The sequence below is a fragment of the Lutra lutra genome, chromosome 12, assembly GCF_902655055.1.
Source record: "Lutra lutra chromosome 12, mLutLut1.2, whole genome shotgun sequence".
Taxonomy (NCBI): Eukaryota; Metazoa; Chordata; class Mammalia; order Carnivora; family Mustelidae; genus Lutra; species Lutra lutra.
In genome coordinates this window covers 86270665-86290656 of record NC_062289.1, presented here as the reverse complement: position 1 = coordinate 86290656, position 19992 = coordinate 86270665, and the positions used below count along the sequence as shown (strand labels likewise).

The window sequence follows — 19992 nt, the reverse complement described above, 5'->3', positions numbered from 1 at the left end:
TCTCCACCCTCCACTATGAACTTTCTAAAATTAGCTGGCACTTGCCAATTCCAAGGAGAGCTGGCTTCTGGGAGCTGGGAGGCCTTGGCACTGTCACCTGAGCCTTTTTCCCCATCCCACCATGTAATGAATCGTCAGTCTTGGCAACTCCATGACGGTCTCAAGTTTACAGCTGTTCCACCATCAAGGACGCTGGGGCTAATGGCTCTGAGATGAGAGATCAACTGGAGAGCGCCAAGATGATAGATGCAGGTGCTCAACGCCAGGATGCCGGCCGCCGGGCCACATGTAAAAGGGAATGCCTAATTTGTTCATACCCACAGTTACCTGCAGCCTGCTTTTCAGGTATGATTGAGTGCGGAAGGGGTCCCAAGTGCGGTCTCTGTTTGCGGGAATTAATTATTTCAAGTGGCGCCAACCTTTGAGCTCGGTGGCTTGGATAACTTGCCCTCCCTCCCCGCTCATCGATAGGGATGCATCCCTGCTTAGGTCCTGCTTGATGTGGATGGAAACAAGGAGAACTAAAAACACCGGCACTCTAGAGGGCTTTGGAGATTGTTTTTTATACCTCACCCTGCCCTAAAACATTTTTTTTTTTTGCATCAAGCCTGCACACTTTTAAACAGATGTAAAGCCCCCCCAGTTAACTCCCCTCCCCCCGAGATTATGTGCACCCCATCAGAGATAATCCAACGATCCGGCGGGCCATTGCACCCCTGCTGAATTACAAGGATTTCTCCTGCCAACCAAATATTTCATCCAGCTGTAGATATCATGAGGAAACGGCAAACAAAGAGAGAGATTTAATAACTGGAAATAAGACTAAGGATACAGATAGTTTAATTTTTTTTTGTATTGCATCTAATTGCAATCAACAGTAGACATCTGACACAGTGACAGCCTCAGCAAAATTGCTGCTGAGAGAACAGAATCTTTGTCTAAAAATAATCAGACATTCTGTGCACCACTGTTTGTTATAACGGTAATCGATGCTGGAGGCTTTGAATTCCATCAATTTATAGATCTGCGCCAGCCTGCCTGGCAATGGGGCGCGGTGCACTGGGGCCCTCGCCGGCGCGGGCAGTGCTGGGGCCCGGTGTGTGATTAAGATAAGCCCCGATTCTTTTCATACATTCCTTATCAGGGTCTAATTCTCCAGCAGGTAGAGATGTTCACAACAGTTAAAGATTAGTGCAGCTTCTCAGACGCCAAATTTGAGGGTATTGATCAATAAATCAAATCAGGCCAATCAATGGCCCAATCAGGAGAGTCTAGCCAGTGCATTATTACCGGCGCCTCCAAGCCAAGGCTTTTCATGGGTTTCATCAAAACAGCCTCACCTTGGCTTCCCGCCAGCTGCTGGCTTGCCTAATAGACTCCACAGCCGAGAGGGGCTCCTGCCCAGCGGAAGAGCAATAAATTTCTCATCAAACAGCCGATGGAGAAACAAGATGAACATCTGTTTTGCTGCAATGAAACTCCTGTGTTCTTCAGAATGCGCAAACCGCCTCTGACAGACCACCCCAAAGGCGGCTTCCCTGGCACGCGGCGGCCCCACGGAATATTCCGCCGGTTATTTCAATCAGGTAATTTAAGGAGACTTTTGCAGTCTTCTCTCTGCAGCTACCGGAGCTCTGCAAAGGCTGTTCCGGCACAGTCGATAATAAATGCCATCCTGGGACCCTGCAGTATGAAGGCAATTTTATGATGCCCATTATGTGGCAATGTAACTTCATTAAAAGCTGTTTATTCCCCCTAAGCATTTTAAGCACTTTGCCTCACCCATAAAGGAGGAGCCGGGAGGTTACTTTTACAGAAAGGGTTCTAGGCCGTATTTCTTCCAATAACATGGAGGAGCCTCGCCTACTGGCCTTCTTCTTCAAGGAGAAGAGTCAGCCCCAGAGTCTAGGAAGTCTGGGTGACGACTCAGTTTTCCGCAGGACTCTGAGGCTGAGATATTCAGGAGAGGAGAGGCACGGGAGGCCTCAATCCTCAGACCTTTGTTCTGGGTCCTGCAAGAGAGGGATGAAGAAAGTTCTGTAAGATGCCAGCCAAAGGCAGCACTTCCCAAACTGGGGGGTCTCCTGGATCATTCCTTTCGCTCTTTCATGTTGACACTAATCCAAAGAAATTATTACTTGGCCTGTTGTGACGGCCCAAATTCTCTTTTGCGGAGAGAGCTGGCAGCTGAGAGATCATTTCATAGCCCAAGATTTGAATGTCACATGTCAAGGCTTCTTTGGCAGAGGTCTGCAGACTCCAGGGATGAGGGAATCAATTCTCAAGGGTCCGCAAGATTTGTTTGTCTCCCTTTAAAGAGATCTGTTCTTGTCATGAGCCAGAGAAGCAATGTAGTGGAAGACTGTATTTTGGCCTCCGTGAAAGCAGAGGGGAGAGAAGGAAAGTGCGTGTTTCTGCAATGGTGAGTAGCCTGCAATTACCAGAAAGATCAAAGGCACGGTGGTTCCATTCTGTGCCTCAGTTTCCCCATCTGCCAAGTGGGGCTGATGATACTCACCTTTGGGCTCTGCTGTGGTGCAGAAAAGGCCCCGGCTCAGTGAGTGATCATGAGGCTCCTTTAGAATCCTTAGATGAGCTCAATGTCTGAGGGGAGGGAGAACACTGACTTAGAGGGTCACGGCCAATGGGTGGCAGGCTGTGGGGCCGGGCTTCTGTGTGGGATGCAGTGGAGCACACACGGTGGAGGGGAACAGCTGGGGAGGCATGTCTAACGTGGTAGATTCTGAACCTGGATGAAAACTATGAGCCCCTTAACATCAACCACATGATATGTGAAGCTATAAGAAACGGAGGATAACAACAACAATAATAGTAACGGCGGTAATAGCCAATGCGATGAGCCCAAGCTCTGCACCAGCCACCATTCTAACTCATTTATTCCAGTAGTATAATTATTATCCTCATTTTGCAGATTAGGAAACAGGCCCAAAGAGATAAACTTAGTCTTCCCAGGTCACAAGACTGGTAAGTGAAAATTAATCATTAACATTTCTCCAGTACTTACTGAGTGCCAGAAACTGCTCCCTGGTCTGTGCACCTGACAGACATTCTCTTGATTTACCTTTGTAACACTGCTCCTGGGGAGGGGGGGAGGTTATTGCTATTACCACCATTTTACAGGTGAGCAAACTGAGGCTCAGAGAGAGAGAAAGTGAATTAAGCAGGTCATTAAGGGTGGTGCGAGGACTGGAACATGTTCCACAGGCCTTGAAGTCTTTTGGGGCTGTTCCCTGGCCCCCCAGGGACCTTGTGAGGCAGGGAAGGGACAAGGGGAGTTCACAAGCCTGCATGAGACTTCCGGGTTCCACTATTAAGAGGCAGCCAGAGAACCATCCTGCCCGTCTCAGTCTCCCCTGGCCCTGGGCTGTCCACTGACCTCCTTGTGTCCTCCCCTGCCTCAGAGCCTGGGCTCTTCCCTGAGCTTGGTAAGTGCCCACCATTTTCCAAGGAGCCCCAAGATGCCCCTTCTTCAGGAATGTTCCCCTAGGGGCTCCACAGCCCCTGCATTTTCCAATCAGAATCCTCAGCACAGACATAAATAATTCAACTTTGTTACAAGTGACCATATCATAAACGCCCGTCTCTCCCACTGCACCTGACCTTGTTCACCTCTGTCTACCCTGCCACATAGCAGGTGCTTAAGAAATATTTGTTGAATAATCAAAGTGGGGCTCCCTGCCCTTTCAGTGTCTCCCAAGGCAATGTGGTCCACATGTGACAGAATCATAGGGCGCCTCAACTCCCCATGAAAAGAACCCAGGTACACTTCGAGTTTCCAGTGGCCTTCCCCCTTCCCAGATGTGTACTGTTCAAATTCAGACCTGGTTCTAAGCCATGTTCCCTGTTTTAAATGTGGGGAGGAGGGTAGCTAAATATGTGGTTTTGTAGAAAAGAAAGAGATGAAGAGATAGAGGGAAAGAAAAAGGAAGGAAGGGAGAAAGGGAGGGAGGGAGGGAGGGAAGAAGGAAAAGAAAATGTTAAGGACAGGGGACAGGGTCCTGTGTCCATCCTGAAGCCAGGAAAATTGTGAAACAATGATGACCCAGTCAGAGGTCTGGACTTGTCAAACCAAGAGCAAATTATAATCCTGCCAGACCGTGGGGCTGTCCGCCAAAAATACAGATCTGTGAAGGGGTATCTCATACAGAGAGGCCACAGTATATTAGATTTATCATACACTCTAGCCAAGATGTGCTGCTGAGATTTCGGGGCAAGATTTATTACACTGGCTGGTTTTTAAAATGAAAGTGAAAAGAGGATATTCTGGCAAAACTGCGGGCTGTTAATGGGGTGAGAATCACATAAAATGGATCATCTTCAAATCTCCTCGTATGCACAGACAGAACTTTGCAAAAAACCCTGGAGTTTTTGGAAAAAATATGCTCAAACCAGTGTTTTCATACTGACTTCCTGGTTGATCTTAAGTGAATTATTCTCATTCCTTGGACATGTGTTTCTTATTTGCAAACAATAGTATAATAACACAAAATAGAAGCCCTAATTTATTGCCTGATTACGCAGGACACTTTCCATGGGTCACTCTGTTGAACTGGCAACAACGCCTTGAGACAGTGCTATTCTTGTCCCCATTACACAGATGAGAAACTGAGGTTCAGAGGGGTGTAGTCAATCAGTCAGTAGCAAAACCAGATTGCTAACCCAGACCTGGAGCCAGCTGCACTCAGAATCCATCACTGACCTCCTGCTCTGAAAAGTTAGCTCTGCCCGTTCAGATGAAAGCTATGGGATAAACTCAGACCTCATCATTCCTGTTGTCAAAATGGAGATTCCAACAAAGAAGGCCCAGACACCTTCTAGTCCTGGTGGTGTCTGCCTTTTGCAGAGAAAGCTGCAGGGGGAAAAAAATGGGTGATTTTATTTTGATTTCTCCTGATCTTTGGTTTCTCCTGAGCTCTCCGAACATTGGCAGGTTCAGTTGTACCAGGTAAAAGTGGGCTCTGCTCCCAGCAGGCACAAAAAACATTTCGGAGCCATAAGCCACAGGAATGCTCACATGCCAGAGGGGACAGAAGCGTAAGGATGTAAAAGCCTCCCAGGTGAGGTGTCATGTCTGGCTAAAGGGGCCCAGGATAGGGAGAAGCAGAAACTCTAGAACAATGGTTATCAACTTGGGGGGGGGGGCGGATTTTGCCCTCCAGGCACATTTAGCAAGGTCTGGAGATACCTTCCAATTGTCAGAACTGGGGGGTACTGCTGGCAATTTAGTGGGTAGAAGCCAGAGATGTTGCTAACCATTGAAAATGCACAGAGCACCCCTATAACAAAGAATTATATGGTCCAAAATGTCAGTAGTGTGTGGGGTTGAGAAACCTAGATCTACAAAGAGCTGGGGGGACATCTGCCCCAGAGTACAGAAGACTGAGACAGGGGGCATCCCTACATATTTGATAAAAAGGAGAGGAGCTCAGATCTGTGTGGGCAGAGGAAGTTACACATAAACAGGTTTCAGTTCACCATAAGGAAGACAGCCTTGATAATGATTAAATGAGTTCCTGGTCCTCAAAGATTTCCCAGCATAAAGTGGTCAACTCCTGGGCCCAGTAGAAGGGAAAGCAAGCCTGGAATAGGGACCTGGATGAAATGACCTTTCTTTTTCCATCCAAACCTGACGCCAGATAAAGCTCCCAGAATAATAGCAATGAGGTTTGAAGCTCCTTCTGGAACCTTCCATGGATGATCTCATTTAACCCTGACTGAGGTCCAAAGAGGTAAATCACCTGTCGGAGCTTTCTGAGCTCAGGAAAAGTGGGAGTTAGGGTTCAAAACCTGTGTCTGTCTGGTTTCAAACCTCATTAGGAAGATACTCCTCAAATGCAACAATTGTCCTTGCACTCTGAAAGCACAGCCCCTACCCCAGGGCCACGCACCCACCCGACCTGTCACTGCCTTGATTTAGCATCAGTCAGAAAATCTGGACCCAACATTTGAGACCTAAGTTCAACAGTTCAGCCCTCTCCCATGTTACAGACACAAAAACAAGTTCCCTAAATGGCCCAGCCCCCTGCTTATTTTTTTAAAGAAAACACTGCAACCGGCAATGAAAAGACATTGTCCCAAGCGCACACTTTTAATTGATGTCCCCGACCATTCAGGAACATGGATGAAAGAAAACCTGCTTTATTAATACGCCCTCATGCTAATTAGCACAATTTATTGTCAGGGAGGCTGCCCCTGCCTTCTGCAAACGTTACAAGTGTGGACAAAAAAACTTTTGTCACGAACTCAACACCGTATTGCCACGTGACCAAAACTGCCAAATCGGCCACAAAGAGAGAGGAAAAGCACCGGGCTTAAAGAGGCCGCTTGGAGGCACTGGATTTTGCCCTATACATTTATGACATAACTTGATCATTTCCCACTGATAAGACTGACCCAAATTTAAACGTTGGCTGCTTCTGTACGAAAATACACATTTCCTGCCACTTTGAGGAAGTCTCCCTAATGACTGGGAAGCTTTGTGGAAAAGTGGAAAAAGGTGTGGGTGAGGGGGTGGGGGAACCAAGGGGGAAAAAAAAACCCTTAAATGTTTAATATTCAATAAATGTGTCAATTTTACATACAGAGGCAAATGGGTCTTTATTGAGGAATTGGTAAATTTCCTCCGAGAAAAGTAAGTGCATTTTAGCCTTCAAGGAGTCCCAGCTGAATAGAAATGGAATGTGATTTGTGATAAAACTCAGCTGCTCTATAAAAGACGTTAAATAAATGTTGCTGTTTCACCAGGGATATACAAAATTGATTGCATTATAGACTGATTCTAAGATGCTGCATCCCTGTACGGCCCCTCACCAGCTTCTGTGTGTGTGGGAAGCTGCTTTCAGAGACAATTTAGACTACGTTGCAACTCCTATTCCTCATGCTGCGGCAGAATTTTCTAGAAATACAACGTTTCCCCTGCATGCTTTGTTTTAGGTTGAACCATAGGAAACTGCTGATATTGAACCATTTTGTATTTCAGAAAAATGACAATTCCTTCTGTATCTATTTAATATTTCTGGTGGACTGGCCCTGTCATCCTGGGTGAGACCCTTGACCCTACTAAGGGAAATCCGGTCACCATCTAAGGTTCAGGCCAGAGGGCATTCTGGGCCTGGATGAGAATCTTGCCTTTCTTTCAGGTGGGTGAGCCTGGGAACATCTCCTGCCCTTTCTGAACCTTAACTTGCCCCATCTGCAAAATGGGTTCAATTCTACCTTTTGCTCAGGGTACCTGGAAAATCAAATGAGGTAACAGATATGACCCTAGCTAGTAAACTGTCAATCATTCACAACGTGCTAATTATTTTAAGATTTCTTTATTTATTTGAGAGAGAGTGTGTGTGAGTGTGGGTTGGGGGAGTAGAGGGAGGGGAGATGAAGAATCTCAAGCACTAAGTGCGGAATCTGACATGGGGCTTGATTTCGCGACCCTGAGATCGTGACCTGAGCCAAAATTAAGAGTGGGATGTTTGACTGAGCCACCCAGGTGCCCCCACAACCTGCTAAATATTATAAGGTATTTGTTGTATATCCAACCAACGGGCTGCAGGTGGGCCACAGGAGGCAGATGTGACACACACAGTCCTGCCCTCAAGGAACTGATAATGTCAGTGTCACATATGACTCCTTCAGGTAAGAAATCAGATTTCAGGGATTGATGGATGGGTCCAAACTGATCAGGAAGACTTTCCAGAAAGGGGGTGCCTGGACTCAAACACTCTTAGACATGTCCATGCTTTCCATGCTCGCTGACAGCAGAGGGTCTAGCCACCTTCGATTCCTGGCTGGATGCCTACAGAGCTTCCTTGTAAGGACCCCTGGCTTAATGCCAGCCACTATTCTACCATCCCATTCCTGCCTTGGCAGCCAGAGAGAGTTTTTCAAGATACAAACTAGATACTGACCCTTTTCCTGCTTAAAATCTCTCCAGGTTTCCCATCTAATTTCACATAAAATCCAAACTTTCCAGTCAGCCTGTAGGGCCTCTAGGGGCCCAGGACACTGTGCTCCCCGTGCGCCGCACCTCCCCCACAGTCCCCTTCACTTTGCTGCTACCGTTCTGTGCCTTATTCTGTGACTGGAAACTGCCAAGCCAGCCACAGGGCCTTGTAAGGAATTGTATCCACAGCTCCCACTACCCGGCTGCCCTCTCTTTCTAGTCTTTTGCCCAGCTTGGTGGTTCCCAAAGTGTGGTCCCTAGACCAGCAACGACAGTGTTACCTGGGAACGTATTAGAAATGTAAATTCTTAGACCAGCTCCAGACCTGCAAATCAGAAACCCTGGGGTTGATGCCCAGCAATCTTTTTAACCAGTCCTGCCGGTGATTCTGATGCCCACTTAAGTCTGAGCACCGCTGGCCTAGCTCAGTCCCACCCCCGTGTCAAGTTTCAGCGTAGTCATTACTTTTGTAAGAACTGCACCCCAAGATAAGGTCAGGTTCTGATGGTCATGGGCCCTTACTCCCTGCTCCTCATTTCTATGAAGCACTATTGGGACTGTGATGTAATAGTCAATTGTTTTACGTCCACGTCTCTTCATAGCTAGACTAGGGCCTCCTATGAGGGCAGGTACCAATGTGCCCCAGCACCTAACTGTGCCCGGCACAGAGGAGGTGCCAGTAACTGTGTGTTGGATGAGCAGATAAATGAATGCGCAAAGGAACAAATGAAGGGAGCCCTGGAAGAATGACTGATGTTCATAAAGAAAACAAGCCTAGGAATCCTATTGTCCATCCACTAACCCATCGAACACCCCCATTCCCATCTGATTTTCTAAATATCACCCCAGTCAAATCAGGAGCCAATTATAGTAGTGCCTGGAAGTGACCGTTAAATTAGAAAGGAGGAAAAAAAGGCAAACCAGCAGAGGGGAGATTCCCATCCTGTGGACGAACAGCACAGTGGCTAAGCTGGAAACCCTCCTCCACCCACCTCCTCAGGGAACCACAGACCTCTCCCTCCTTCCCCAACAGTGACTGGCTGTACAGGAAGCTTCCAAATAAAAACCTGGAGACTGACAAAATTGCAAGCAGGAAATCTACCTGTCAGCTCGGAAGATCCAATCTCGCAGCTGTCCGAACCTGCAGGCTGAGACAGAGTCCGTCCTAAGCCTGAGTTTACTGGAAGCTTCTTGATGCTCCATGCCAGTTTGTTCTGCTCTCTTGGAGCTTAAGCTAGAAGGGAAATCACTTCCTTTCCTATAACTCAGAGCAATTATATTCTCTTAACGTGGACATCTGGCTCGCTGCTGCTCTCCTTACTTATGTTTTCCAAATGCTATCAGTTCTGGGAAGATCAATTATCACTGAAAAGTCGAGAAACGCTCACCGGTTATTTGCATTGATTTGGTTGACAAGACACAGGTTCCTTATGAACTACGGATGTCTGTGGAGGGGACAGGGAGGAGAAAAATGCAAGAATCTGGGACAGCTCTGGCTTCAGTCTCCACCAACTGCAGGCATCCGAGGAGGAAGAATGCCTTGCCCAGGATGGGGACACCAAAACACCCTCCCTGAGCCCCTAAAACAAAGCCGTTTCCGTAAAGACAAATGGGTAGCTGGCGTTGGCCTGCGCTGCAAGCAGCCAGGATGATATAATTGGCTGTTACCGCATCATCTTTAATCAATAGGATCCGGAGTTTCCACAGCTTGTACAGCCCAAATCTCCCTGGCAGCCAAGAACCAGCGGGTTGTTAAAAGGCCCGATAGTTCTGCCTCGCTAATGGGTGGCTTGTTCCCTCAACCCTGCTGATTTTTTAAATAAACCTAAATTCCAATAATTGTTTAATGTTTATTTTTATTTAGTTCTGGTTCAGATGCTCTGCGTCTCTCTGACAGAAATTGATATCTGGCTCATGGTGAGCTTTATTAAAACACACACACAGACACAAACACACATACACTCACGCAGATGCCACACACCCACTGGGAAGTGGTTTACTTATTTGGTTATTTATCTAGCTGCGGTCTAGGCCCACGTATCTAGAGAAGAAGATGGACAAGAGGACAAATTTGCCAAGCTACACTCTCTCTCGGGCTCCTTCCCTGCTAATCCTTCACCAGGGAGCCCTATTCTCTACTTGGGCAACCCACAGAGGTGATGTGTGGCCTCTAATTGTGGCCTGCATTTCTGGGCACCATCTCAGACTTCTTCTCAGTGTCACTGCGGCCACATGCTGGAACGACTCACCAGAGAGGGCACCCTGCGCTGTTCTTCTATGTGCTTAAAATAAACAGGACCCACTGCCCCCGCCCCCAGCCACCTGTGTACAACAGGGACATGGGGACAGAGGCTTCCCTGCACCCCAAGGAAACCAGGAGGCAAAAGGCTTAAACTGCCTGCACTGGCTGGAGACAGCCCTCCTCCCCTCTCGTCTTTCCATCTGGTGCATCTCAGAAAGCCTAGGTGAGTCTGAGCTAAGGGTAGTTTTTTCAGTGATTTCTCGTCCTTTTTTGGGTGATTGTATTGCAAGCTTATGCGGTGCCTTTCATCCTAAGGGGCTCATGCTCGTTCACTGAATCACTGCAAACCCGTGACCTGAAAATCAGGCTATCAAACTACAGACGTTCCTTCCCTGCACCCTGTATTCTGTCCATCAACTGTGGACTTTGTTATCTCCTTCACCCCCAAGTCGAACTAGCCACTGAGACCTGTGATGTCCATTAATGGATGGGGTATCACCAGCATCCGGTCCCCTCCTGATGCCAACGCCACCTGCCGGTTCAGACCCATGAGGCTTCACCAGGGATACTGTGAAACCTCTTGCTGGCCTCTCCCTTCATCTTCCCCTTCTCCACTGTGATTCCCAAATGTCCCTGGCGTCACTGATCCCAAACACAAGCCTGATTTCATCACTCCTGATCCCACTCCCTTCCATTCTTGTCCCCCCCCCCCCCCCGAGCCTTTCAGCACATCTAGCCATAGGTCAAGGACCCAGACACCAGAGGGACAATGTGCGATTTGCAGCTTTCCAACAAATGAAACGTAAAAGGAAAAGTGTTAAAGTGCCTCTTTCCATTGGGAAAAGGGAAGATTGGAATGACCGAGAAGTGAGTACAGAGGAATGTTGAAAAGAACCAGGTCCAGAGACAGAAGAGGTGGGTCTGCCACAGCTGAAGCCACTTACCAAATGTGCGTCCTGGGCAATTCACCCCATCCCTGTGATCCTGGTGGTGGCTGTCATGTGACTAATTAATAATCTCATCTTGGGAGGTTTGGGCTGGAAGTTCAGGTTCAGTCCGTCACCACTGTGGAGGCTGTTACTATTGGTTACCCCCCCTCAAATATCCCTTCCACTGAGGCATTCAAGTGCCCCCCGTCTGTACCTGGAGTTCACGTCCATCCACAGCAAGCCACCACAGACAGTCTTTAGCAGGCCCTCCGTCCTCTTTGGAGGGCCCATGGGTCATCTTGTGGCCACCCTGGCCCTTGCCCCCCGGATGATGTGGCCTTGCCACTGGCCACAGCAGCAGAATGACGTTTCTGTGCAGTCCCACATCCTAATAATTGTCCCAATACATACGGCGTGTACTCAGGATCTATTATCAGCTAATGAGTAAATAATATTCTGTTCTAAATCCAAAAGCGCTATTAGATACCAGAGGGGGACTAATGGGTGTTTTAAGACCCCTTTAATCACATATAACGTGCAGCGAAGCAGGCTGCGGAGCCCATATGCCAGTCGCCCTGTGACTGAGGAATCTTTTTCCCTTTAAAGAAAAGAACAAAGCAAGGGAAGAGAGCAAGAGAGCAAGCCCTCATCCTTGGGTCTGGTCAAGCAGCCAGGCCAGCCCTGGAGCTGGAGGAACCCCTCAAAGCTGCTTTGCCGTCTCTGAGTAAGAGGGACGTTGCCAAATCTTGGTCTCCTTTTTGGAGGTGTGATGGGTACAGGGGATAGTCAGTGTCCTCAGGCTATCGTAATGAAGTGCCATCAAATGGGGGACTTAAAACAACAGAAATATATCCTCTCACAGTTTTGGAGGCTGGAAGTCTGAAGTCAAGGTGTTGGCAGGGCTGTGTTCCCTCTAGGAGAGGGAAGACCTCTAGGAGAGGAGGCCTCCTTGTTCCTTCCGGTGTCTGGTGGCTGCTTGCTGTCCTTGGCTTTGCTTGGCCTGTGGCTATATCCCTCCCTTCTCTGCCCCTATTGTCACAGGGTCTTCTCCCTGTGTGTCCTCTCATACATGGGTCATCAGATTCAGGGCCCCCTCTAATGTGGTATGATCTCATCTTAATTATATCTGCACAGTCTTTCCAAATAAGGTCATATTCTCGGACTGGGGGGGGACACTATTCAACATAGTAAAGGGGTGAGGGACTGGGTGTCGGAAGGGGGAGGAAGAGGCTCAGATGTGGAACCTTTACTTTGAGTGACTGTAACACAGAGTTCCTGACATTTTGCCCTCCCCGGTCCCTGCCCACCACCGAACATTCCAGAAAAGTTCAAGCACCCGACCCAAATTCCTCCCACCGATCCATCGTGTCATATTAGCAACTTAGTTTCTTATTAGCCACTTCCCATCGAATCACATTAATATTTGTTTTCCCTAATACAATGCGGAGTCTTCTCAGATTAGCAACTTTCTTATCACATTAGTGGAAACAACTACTAATACAATACAATCCGAACATGACACAGTCTGATGGAGAATTGCTAACACAATCCGACTCCCCTCTGCCTTGGTCCAGGAATGTCGTCCTGTTGTTGAGCAATGCGGGGACATGCTGAGACAATCAGTCCCTGGTGAGCAGAGCCACACAGGCCACCCTGGACAGATGGGATGAGATCCAGGTATAGTAGGAGGTCTCCCTTGGAAGGAACCAATTTAAGGGTCTCTCCTGTTTCCAAACACCCCCTACTCCCATAAGGAACATTCTGGCTCTTCTCCTCAACATCCAAGCAACCTTGGAATCTGCAGGGAAAAAGAGACAGATGGAGAGAGGGGTCCGTTATACTTTCTACAGCCTTGTTCTCTGCAGCACTAACTTTATTGGTGTGACAAGGCAAGGCCAGCATTGCCAAGGTTAATTCATCAAGGATGTGTGGACACAGCAGAGCTAGGGTGAAGTGAGGAGCCAGCAAACCAGACTGTTGTGCTGACAAGGCTGCTGGGGGCGGAGGTGACGACACTGAGCTAGTGATAGGCTCTCACAATGTGGTTTAAGGAAAGACCCCCTCAAGCTTGCTCAAGGTCTAGACTGGACTGTTTTTTTTTTTTTTTTTTTTTTTAAGATTTTATTTATTTGACAGAGAGAGAGAGATCACAAGTAGACAGAGAAGCGGGGGGGGAAGCAGGCTCCCCGCTGAGCAGGGAGCCCGATTTGGGGCTTGATCCTAGGACCCTGAGACCATGACCTGAGCTGAAGGTAGACGCTTAACCCACTGAGCCACCCAGGTGCCCCATGGACTGGCTTGGGTTCTTATCTATCACTGTCATGTCCTAGCCCGGTGATCTCAGACATGTAACTTAAACATCTCGGTGCCCCAGTTTTCCCTTTGTAAAATGGGGAAAAAACAAGTCCTACCTATCTAGTTGTTAGGAGTCAATGAGATAGGAATAGAAAATGGTTAGAAGCTTGCCACAGCATTTGGCATGTGATCAATCAGCCTTAAAGACACAGAAATGGGATGACTGCAAATCCTAAAGTAAGTCAAGTTCAACCCCATGTCTGAGTGAGCTCTGGACTAGTCACTGTGGAAAAACAGAAAGTTGAGTCTGTCCTGCGGAGACAGGATGCTGAACCAGGAGACAGGGGTCACAGCCTAAGTTCTCAAGCCAAATCAAGTCGTCTGAACTTCATCTTCAGGGAAACTGGGAGCTATGGAAGCAAAAGGGCCCCAAGTTTGAGTAGAGTTGAGGGAAGGCAGCGTGTGGGGACAGGAGACATTGCTTCTCTTGCTGCCAAACCACCTGTCATCTTACTGGCTCCTTAAGTCCTGGCAGAGAGAGAGGCTAAGGGATGTCAAGAGATGGAGATAGATAGAGGCAGGGAGAACAGCAAGAAGCTGAGTGTGGGCTTCTCTGTGGCGGCGCTTGCTTTCTTGCTCTCTCCGTCAGCATGTCTGAGAGACTGGCAGAGCCCCCAGCCCACTTTAACGATCCCAGGCGAAGTTGCCGAATAATTCTCACTGCCTCCAAGCGGCGCTCCACGTGGTGGCCAAGAGCCTGCTGCCGAGAGGCAAGTGGCCAAGATTCCCTTCCAACAGGGACATCCCCTTGCCAATCGGAGCCCCGCCTGCACACATCTAGTAAAATCAGACTATTTGCCGTCAGCCGAGCAAATGAGTAGGTCTGGACTTCTAGACCCTGCCCACTGCCTGCCCCCATCCCTAAAGCCTCCCAACAAGGAGGAAGGTCTACATCCCAAGGACCTAAGCACCTGCCCTCTCCTTGTTTAACCTTCAGGATCCATCTGCTGAAATCACAACCTCTGGAGTCAAAATGCACAGATTTCAAGACCAGCCCCTCCAAATGAGCTGCTGTGCAATCTGGGGCAAGTGACCTAACTTCTCTGAGTCCCATAAGAGTTTCACAAACAGGTTCATACAGTTTCTGTCTCATAGAGTTGTTAGGGGAATTAAATGAGATCATATATGAAGAGCACTTTCCTAACTCCGGGCATTTAGTCCATGCTCAATAAATGTTCATTTGGGGTATCTATAAGATACTTCATCTATCTGGAACTCAGCCAACTAACAATATCAGCTATCCAGAATGGGGCTAAGGGCTAGATGATTTTCAGAAAAAGCCTCTGAGCAGTTAAAATAAATGTCAGAACCAACACATGGAATGTGTAATCATGAAAACCACTTTTTATATTACTAGGAACATTATGGTCCTATAATTAATACAATAGTAATGTAGCACTCAGTAACCACTACTACCAAGCTTTGGGCATGGCAATTAAATACATCTTGTCATTTAACCAGTGGTATGCCAGTAAATGCTTAACAACCAGCTCACTGGAAGGAAAGGGGGAGCTCTGATGTGTACCATTTCTGTGGTGTAAACTTTCCCCACTGTGATTAACTTCTAGCTCCCACCTGTTGTCACTACACCTGGGAGTGGGAAGGGAGGCTAACAGCAAGTTCTTGTCAGCCAGCTTGGGTTACCGCTGCATTAACCGACCCCAGGTCCCTATGAGGTCACTGCTATTTAGGCCCATTTTCTAGACAAGGTGAGCAAAGCTCAGGGATACAAACCCTCCTTGCCTGAAATTATATGGTGAGCAAACTGTGGCAGCACGGGGATTTAAACACAGGTCTGTGTGGATTTTAAGCTCCTGCTCTCCGCATTTGGCCTAGCCCCCAGCCTCCTTAGCACAACAATACTGATTACTTGGTAAAGACAGATGATAGTGAGTGTCCTCCCTCCCAAACTCATGCCCACCTCTGTTCAATCTGGAGGCCACTTTCCTGGTGAGGTCTCTCTGGTTTGTTCCGCATGACCCTCCTGCTGTCCCCACCAGCCATGCCACAAACCCCTCCACAGCCATGACCTTCCCCCGTGCCGGACAGCCAGACACCTTTATAAGATTTTTTAAAAGTCATCTACATGTTGACTTTCTATAAAGAGCCCCACGTTGGGGCTCCCTGCTCAGTGGAGAGCCTGATTCTCCTTCTCTCTCTGCCTGCCTCTCTGCCTACTTGTGCGTGCTCTAGCGCTCTCTCTCTCTCTCTCTCTCTGTCAAGTAAATAAATAAAATCTTTTTTTTAAAAAAAAGTCATCTACATTTCATCAGAATTTCATTTGATAAAAGAGGATCGGGAAAAAGAAATCATATCATATATGATATTGCAAGCTACACACCACTGATTTGCTATTAATGTTTGCACAGAGTTAGCAAGCCTGTGAAGAAGGGACTGAGGGAGGGAGGGACAAGGAAACACAAAATATCGCTTTATTTTCATTTTAGTTTTACTAAGTGAAGCTGGGCACCCTTCTCATGGTGGCAGTCTTTTCAACCATTGTGTGGCAATGTCAGATTCCACTTACTGGAAAAGTGGTGCGTCTGGGCATGTGTGACCACCCACTGTGCCAAGGGTGGAGGCCAGCATGCTTCCTAATGACAGAGATGACAGGCCCACATCTCCCACACCCTCACCTCCACCAACAGTCCCTCAGACACAGGGGTCATGTCTGCAGCATCTGCCTGTCTTCTCACTTCTCAGATTTCATGGGTACAAGAATCACCCAAGTGGAGATTCTGACTCCAGAGGTCCAGTGTGGGGCTGAGTCCTTGCATTTCTAAATAGGCCTTCAGGTATGTGAATGTCACCAGTCCATGCTGGACCACCCTTCAGGTAGCTAAGGTCTAAATCCAAACACTCAAACTGCTCCCGACATTCCTCTGTGACTCAAGGTCTTATAAACCCCTGAAGCAATTATAGCTTGACTCCTAATCGCAAACACCTCAGAGTTTGCCCCAATCCACGTGGGTCTTTCATGGTCACTCTCTGTGACAAGCCCCGTCTTGTACTAACTCCTCTTCAACAAATACCGAGCTCCTACCCAATACTGGGCATGCGCAGGTGCTGAGAACATGGAAAGACCCAACCCCTGCTGATAGTCTCCTTCACTTGTCAGGAAAATGCCTAAACGCTATGGGCTCAGTTTCCAGGTAGTAAGAACAGCTGACATGTAGGTAGTACTTAGCATGTGCAAGGGACTGTTCCAAGCACTTTATAAATATTAACCCTTTTAACCCACCCTAGGCAGTAGGTCTAGTGATTAACTTCATTTTACAGGGAGGACCAAGATTCATGGAAATGAAGTCACCTATCTGAAATGAAACGATTTAACACCTCACTGCTCCCCAACCCCAGAAAAGAAAGTTATATATTTGGGGACTAAAGGATATTCTTGGGTAGTATCATGAACTTGATACTACTGGCAGGCAAGTTAAGTAGTTATTACCTGACTGGGGCAGAGAGGCATGAGCAGGGAGAAGGCTTATATAATTCAGGACTCTGGTTGTAAACAGTAGAATCCCAACTCAAAGTAGCTTAAACACAAAGGGGAAACTGTTGCTTACATAACTGAACAATGCAGGAGCAGCTTCAGGCATGACTAGATCCAACAGCTCAAACAAGACTGGCAGAGTTTGATTTCTCTCTCTTGGCTCTGCTTCCCTCTGTCCTCCGTTTCCCTTACCATGGCTGGCTTCCCCAGTAATTTGGGGAACAGAGCTGCTGGCAGCCCCAGAGTCACATTCTCCCAGAGGAAAGAGGACTTTGCTCCCTGTCATGTTCATATATAAGTCACGGGAAAGTTTTGTTGGAACACATCCACACCCAAGCATGTACATACTGTCCACGGCTGCTTTCCTGTTACAATGGCAGAGAGGAGTAGTTGGAACAGAAACCATGTGGCCCATAAAGCATAAATGTTTACTCTCTGCCCATTTCCAGAAAAACCTGTTTTAGACGGCAATAGTGACAACAATAACACTTAGCTAACACAAACTGAGTACACAGCATATACCAGATACACTTCTAGGCACTTGTTTGTCTCTTAAAACAATGCACTGAGGTGGAGAAACTAAAAACCTGAAGAGGGTAAGAGCAGTCAAGCTCAAGGTTAGGCAGCCAGCAAGCAGGAGAGCTGGGTTTTGAATTCAGCAGCATGACCCCAAATCCCACAGTGTTAACAGCTCTGCTAATCAAATAAGGGTCTTCTGGAAGCTTCAGTAGATAGGTTTTTCTAAATCAGGGTGTGATTTACCAACTACTGGTTCAAGAAACACACACATACATGAACATGTATTTTCTAAAGTCTAAATGCTAAGCAAACGGTGAATCCCACACAGAGCTCTTACTGGCTCGTGAGCCGTTTGGTGCTGCCCCATCAATGCTCCGATGGACACAACTGTCCCAATGAACCACTGGGGTCTTCCAGTGGGCAGAGGGGCCTGAAACCCCATGAGCTGGCTGAGACTTCATGTCCCAGAAGTTGCGGCTTTAGTGCTACTTGAGTCCAACATGAACGCCAGCCCTTGCCCACTGAGGGCCCCAGGCAGGAACTCCAGAGATAAACCCACCTTTTTTGAGATGGGATCTCTGCAGGTCCCACCACAGAATTCTGAAGAGCCCACAAACTTTTGCTTTTTCTCATTAATTTGTAAAGCCCTGCTTAGGAAGTGCCAGGGCAGCCCCAAAGATCGAGTCTTGTCTCTTGCCCTCAGTGGGTCATTGGGACATTTTGGGCTGGGGGGATAGGGACCCTTACTGCCAGTAGAGGAAGGCAGGAGCTGGTGTTCAGAAGCATGTCCCATGTTCAAAAGAAAGTTCACAGCTTTGTAGTCTGGGATTCAAATTCTGATGCTGCCACTTAACAGCTCTTTGACCATGAACTAGGTGTTTCCTCTCTCTGAGCCTCAGTTACCCCTCTGTAAAATGGGTGTGATGGTCATCCCTGCCCCCTTGAAGGGTGCATGTGACTTTAAGAGACATTTTATAGCAAGCGTTTGGCACAGCATATGAAAGTGAAGAGAACAGGCTTTGCAGCCAGACTGGCTTAGTTTCAAATCCTGTCTATACCACACTGCTGTGCAACCACTGCTTTGCTGAACCTCAGCTTCCTGATCTGTATAATGGGAGTCAGTGCAGAACTTGCCTCTTGGGGTTGTTGTGAGGATTAATTCAGTTTATGGGTGGTTAGGACTGACACAGTAAAATGCTCAACAGCTTTAGCTTTTTTTTTTTTTTAAGCTATCAGATGGGTAATTGCTGAGGTTGTAATGACGTCTGAGGGGAGCACATGTCACACAACAGTGTGAACACCTAGTCATCACACTTACGAAAAGGATCAGCTTTAGCTTTTAAAGATTACCTTCAACCAAGGCACCCAAGAGACGATCATCTTAGCAATGCAGTGTATCTTTACTTTCTGAGCTAAAGATAACACGAACTGGCCCTAGAAAGACTGTCCCAGCCCCTGAGGGAGCCAGTCCTGCGAATAACCCAGCTTTACACAGCGCCCAGATACTGAGGTTTGGGGCTAGGTCCCCAGAGCAGACATCCTTCTAATGGGTTTCCTGCATCAGTGTCCCCAGGGCTGTGCAGAGATAACTGACGGGATGCTCTGCACAGCACCCCAGAGCCAGGTACAGGTGGTCTGCCCCATCCCTGGACATAGCCAGGTCCTCTAAGGGCCCCGCCCAGGTTTCTTACCTCCATCCCAATGGCATACCCCCTGCAGAGCTCCCCACTCTTTCTTCCAGTGTCTTTCCCATCTCAAGAAAAGGTGGCACATCCAGTCCAGATGTTCAGGCCAGGAGCCTGGGAAGCATTTCCATTCACTCCATTCTGCCACATTAAATCGCCCACCCATGAGCCCCGTTAGCTCCACTTTTCGTGAAGCCCCAACCGTTCTTCACCCCCACCCAGCCTCCTCCTGGCCACCTGCTTGCCCCCATAATGCTTGTTCAGAGGTATCCCCAATAACACTGTCAGATGGCATGACTTCTCTTTGTACCCTTCTGTCAGCTCTGTGGGCACTAAGTCTAAAACCCAGACCTCCTGTGTGGCTAAGGAGGCCTGTACAGCTGGGTGTAGCCTAGTTCTCCCCCTGCACCTCCAACCCCCAACGGCTCTGGTCACATAAGCCCTCTGTCCTGCGGCAGCCCTCCCTGATACAAGCCACACACACGTGCACATGCGCACACATACACACAAACCCAGACACGCAGATATTCACAGAGGTCAAGAAGCACATGCCCAGACACAGAGATAAAAACACATGCACCCAGACACATCCCACACTACCCAGGCCCCCATGCTTCTTCCCATGGCAGACGCCTTATATTTCATAATCCAGTTAGGAACCCCCTTGCCCTGCAGCTCTATCACGGCACATTCTTGATTTGCTTTTTGCAGGATTGCAATTTAGGATTCTTTTATCTTGTCTGTTTACATGCTTCTTATTGGTCCCCCAGCCCTCTTCTAGACTGTTCATGCCAGGACAGACCATTTTT

General features: G+C 48.0%; 1 protein-coding gene and 1 pseudogene across 4 annotated transcripts in view; both read right to left on the bottom strand.

Moving 5' to 3' along the window:
* Window positions 1-19992, bottom strand: part of CUX2 (cut like homeobox 2) — a 258224-nt gene that overhangs the window by 130007 nt on the left and 108225 nt on the right. The gene's annotated exons all lie outside the window — the stretch shown is intronic.
* Window positions 18729-18825, bottom strand: LOC125082791 (uncharacterized; annotated as a pseudogene).